Raw genomic sequence first — 4,917 nt, 5'->3', positions numbered from 1 at the left:
ATCTGGGTCCTCTGAAATTTCTCAGTCTTTTCAGATTTGAGGATGGAAGGCTACATCCACTCTGCCCGTGTGCACACACCCAGAGATATGAAGACTTACACACAGACTGCCCTCAAACCCGAGGGGGAAATCTAACAGATGTTAGCTTTTTCAGTTGTCTATGGAGATCTGAAATGTCTGCCTAATTTCAAAGAGGATGTAGCTCTCCTGCTTTTTCTTTCACAGAGCAGTTCGGACATGTGTGAAGTGTGTCGCGCCGTCCACAGTATCTAATGTGCTGTAAATAAGGAGGGGCCACTGTACCATGCTGGTCTTTAGATAGAATCAAGAATCTGTCCTCATGTCCTCATTTGGGGGTTCTTCAACCAGCTCTGGCTACCATCCACGCTGAGACACTCTAAGCAGGAAGGAGCCCACAAGAACCTGTGAAGCTGCAGGAAAATGCAGATCGTTTCAGGATCATTTCATTAGAATGTGAATTATATTTCATGGTTTTTGTCACCACTGGGCTTTTTTTATATGTAGAATTGGGTGAGGTAAAATGTCAACAATTATTGGTGCTAGAGAGGACACAACAGAGAGAGAGAGAGAGAGAGAGAGAGAGAGAGAGAGAGAGAGAGAGAGAGAGAGGAGACCTTGGGGTCTATAACAATGTTTTAACTTAATTTTTTAAAAAATATTTTTATCTTTATTGTATATATACATATATATAAAACATATTTCATTATAATATATATTTCATTGTATATATACACACATAGATAGATAGATAGATAGATAGATAGATAGATAGATAGATAGAACTGGAGTGCTAATAATGCCTGCAAAGGCATTGGCATCCCTAGGGCTGGAGTCAGCAGAAGGCACAGTTGTGAGCTGCCTGGCTTAGGTGCTGGGAACTAAACCTGGGTCCTCTGGAAGACTGGTAAGTACACCTAACAGCTGAGCCATTTCTCTAGCTCCTGTGTTAATTTACAGCCATGGAGATGAATTAGACATGAACTGCTATTTATTTGTATATATAACTGCCAGCCTGAGCTTACATTAGAAGTAGCTATACAACATTTCTTTTAGTTTTTGATAGCAAGTTCATAAAATGAAATCACAGAGACAATCTGATGAGCTGACTCTTTCTGCATATTCAAGAATGTAATGCCCGTTTTGGTTGGTCTTTTTGGACTACCTCCTAAGTCTCAGAAGTCTTTATTAGGTCTGGCACCATCATTTCATTTTGTATTCATTATGTGACAGTTCTATCACTATGCTCACTCTTAAGAGTGTGTATGTGTGTGTGCATGTATGTGTGTGTATGTGTGTATGTGTGTGTGTGTGTATGTGTGTGCATGTGTGTGTGTGAGTATGTGTGTGAACACTCCAGTGTGAGTGTGATGTGTGTGTGTATGTGTGTACATGTGCATGTGTGTGAGTGTGAGTGTATTTGTGTGTGTGAACACTCCAGTGTGAGTGTGAGTATGTATGAGGGGCAGAAGCCAGTCACAGGAACATTTTTTTTAGGAACTCTGTCCACTTCCTATGAGACAAAATCTTTCATTGGCCTGAAGCTCACAATTGGACTAAACTGGCTGTCCAGTGAAACCTAGAGATGTTCTTGTCTCCAGCTCGCCTGTACCTCAGACATTTTCGCAACGGGTTCTGTGGGTCCACTTAGCTATTCACACTTGCTTGTAAGTACTTTACCAACTCATTCATTCTCTACAGACACACACCATGCTGATTAAAACAGATGGTTCTGTCATCGTTATGTTGACTTTCAAATACCAAAAATTCTTAGTTTAATATAAAATATTAGTTTTTATCTCCTACATGCTTTTCATTTTAATTCTTATAAGCAGTAATATTTTGATTTATCATTTGTATTTCCCTACACCTTTAGAGAAAGGCTTGGATTCTAGGGAAGGTAGCTGTTGTCATCAGTCTTCATCACAACAACATCCTCACCACGAGCTACACACTGGAAAACCTGTGCTCCTTTTTGGATAACACTTTGTGCGTGGGATGCTTCTGATTTCTTCAACTCATCTTCAAATGCTCCTTGAGAACTTTCTTTTGGAATGTCAAGCAAGGCTTTGTAGCAATTCCTGTCTAAGTAGATCTCTCTCTGATGGGCTCTTGATTTCTTAGGATCTGCTAAAAGCAAAGAGAGACAAAAGGACCTGAACAACCCCCCCCCCCCAAAAAAAAACGGGCAGGTACCTTAGCAAGAACAAGCCGGGAAGGGTTCAGGGAGGGGACTAGTCCTGTGGTCAGACCTCTCCCTCTGAGATTCTCCTATTTTACATCACTTATTTTTGTGGTACCTTGAAGCCTGTGATTCCTTCCTGGGCTTTTTCCTGTATGATCATTTAAGGACTCTAATTTAGTGATGTTTTGTAGTTGTCTTCATACTTATACTCTTAGTGGTTAGTATTTAGGTGAAAGCTGTTGAGGGGAAGCTGGATCATACAGGACAGATGTGCACAAGTAAGGACTCAACAGCACTCACTGTAAGACTTATTTCCAAGGTTGTAAAGCCTGGCACTCTTTCTTCCAGCTTTCTAGGCTAAACTTCATTCAGACCACAGGAGGAAGCAAAGAGGATACATCGCCTGACTCTTTCTGTGCAAGTGTTTCCCAGGCTTGAGGCAGACCTTCTTAGAGGGAAAGGGGAGGTTCATAAAACTACAAGAGACTTAAAAGAATGGAGGCCCTTCTTAAGGTTATAGGAGCAGTAAAAATTTGATTGGAGAAAAAAAAAAAAAACTCTTCTGTGGGTGTGAGTGGCACAGGGGACTCAGGGATGAGCTTCCTGAGTTGTAATCCATGTTAGCAGGGTGTTTGGTGAGTTACTGAGGCTCCTGTCAGTCATCCCAGTAAGCTCAGTGCCCCCACTAAGCTGGACATGAATGAAAGTGTTTCTTTGGTGGGAGGTAACCCTCATTATCTGGAGTGAAGAGAAATGGACTTGTAGAAAACATGTGTCGTGCTGGCGACGTAAGCACAATATCTGTTGAGATCAGTGTGAAATCAGGAGACCTCACCTATACAAAAGCAAGTCCACTAACTGGAGTTAGGGATAAAGTATTTAGATTATTTAGCCATTGTGTTAAATGGCGATTGATTGACTACGTTTCTCCTTATATCAATACTACATAGCGGAGAGCAAAATTTTAAATGTGGACAGTGAGGTCTGCAGGTGATTCTGCCTCTAGTATCTGATTGTCCAGCTGGTTATAAAGCACGAACTTGTAAGCACTGGAGCTTGGAGAGGTAAGAAATTACTCAGGCCACAAAGCTGGTAAGCGGCACAATGGGTGTTTATAGCCTTGCTTAACTTTGACATTCTGTCTGCCTAATTTTGACATCTTAAATACTCTAAACAGTGTGCTGAACTTAAAGTAGTCAGGCACAGAAGGCCAGAGTTCTGGAAGGTCAAGAAACATAGAAAATTAATTTTAAACATTTCAAGAAAGAAAAAGAAAAGAAAAGAATAAATGCAGACAAGGGAAAGCAAAACCAAAATGAAACAAAATAAAAACTCAACCAACTAAATAGGCAAGACCACTCCCCCTCCAAAACCACAGACTACATCATCAAATGAAGAAACAAGCCCCCTGGGGTGGATAAAAAAACGAGACCTGTAAATGTTAGAAGAAAGGAGAGAACAGACAAAGCCCGATTCCATGAGTTGTCCTGAGTCGTTCATTCTGAGAAGGGGAATTTCAGGGATATTTCTGATTTAATGCTTAAGTTCTCAGACTGCCCTGAAATTAGTATAAAATCTTAGTAATCTTATTTGTAAAGGACTCTGTCCCAAAAGATCCAAGGGAGAGTAAAATTTCTGAATTGGGTTTGAGTGATTTTATGTTAGAATGAGAGAGAGAGAGAGAGAGAGAGAGAGAGAGAGAGAGAGAGAGAGAGAGAGAGAGAGAGGAGGGAGGGAAGAAGGGAGGACACAGGACTGGGTAACAAGGACATGTATATTTGCAGGAATGTATAGGTGAGCAGGGAGTGAAATCTAGAAAAACCTGTTAGGAATCTGGCTACTGTATAAAACCATGCCAAGCTGAAAGGAGAAATGAGATACTAACCTACACAGTTCAGGTGTTTGTTACTGTTGGTCATATGTCAGGGTAAGTGCAATGAGTTTGTGCGTTGAAGAAGAAATCTTGGGTGAGGGGTGTCAGGAGTTACATGTAGAAGAAAGACAAGGATCCTAAGGAAGCAGCCTCAGGAGAGCCGCTGGATCACAGTCCAGCTGTTTTCACTGAAAGCCAACCAAGGGAAAGAGCTAAGCAGTCTTCTACAAGGGTCATCTCATTACAAAAAGCCAGCTAATGATCCAAAAGGTTAACACCCAATTAAGTTTATCCCACTGTGAAATGGGCCCAAACTGAAACCTTTCTGCCCTTTTCAGAAGGGATAGATACATGTAAGTTGTAAAAGGAACCGTAGGCTGAAGCGAGTAGAGAGATGGATCACAGGTCCCATTCTTTGGTAGATGTTTATTTCACTGTGCTATGGGTGGACCAATGTGATATCGGTGGTTGAGTCATATTATTAAAAAGGGCTAATGAATTCACTTCAAGGGGGATCTCAGCTATGACATCACAGGAGTCTATAGCTAACACCCCCAGACTGTTAAAGTATTTTCAAAAGTAAGATTTAAAGGTACCTACCTCATTTCCTACGTCTGCCTTGGGGCTCTCATGGTAGTTTTCAAATGAGAAAATCAGTGTCCATAGAAACCAAGGCCGGTACAGGAGATAGACAGGCCCCTCCCCCCTCAGCCTACATTTCAATTATTTTTAGAAAGAAAGTCAGCTACCATTTTAGCAAGAGACTACTAAGGTCCTTTGGTAATATATTCTGATACTTCCTAACTTTACATATACATTCTATCATCTGGATTCTAGCTAC

The sequence above is a fragment of the Arvicanthis niloticus genome, chromosome 4 (genome assembly GCF_011762505.2).
Source record: "Arvicanthis niloticus isolate mArvNil1 chromosome 4, mArvNil1.pat.X, whole genome shotgun sequence".
Taxonomy (NCBI): Eukaryota; Metazoa; Chordata; class Mammalia; order Rodentia; family Muridae; genus Arvicanthis; species Arvicanthis niloticus.
This window is presented reverse-complemented; position numbering follows the sequence as displayed.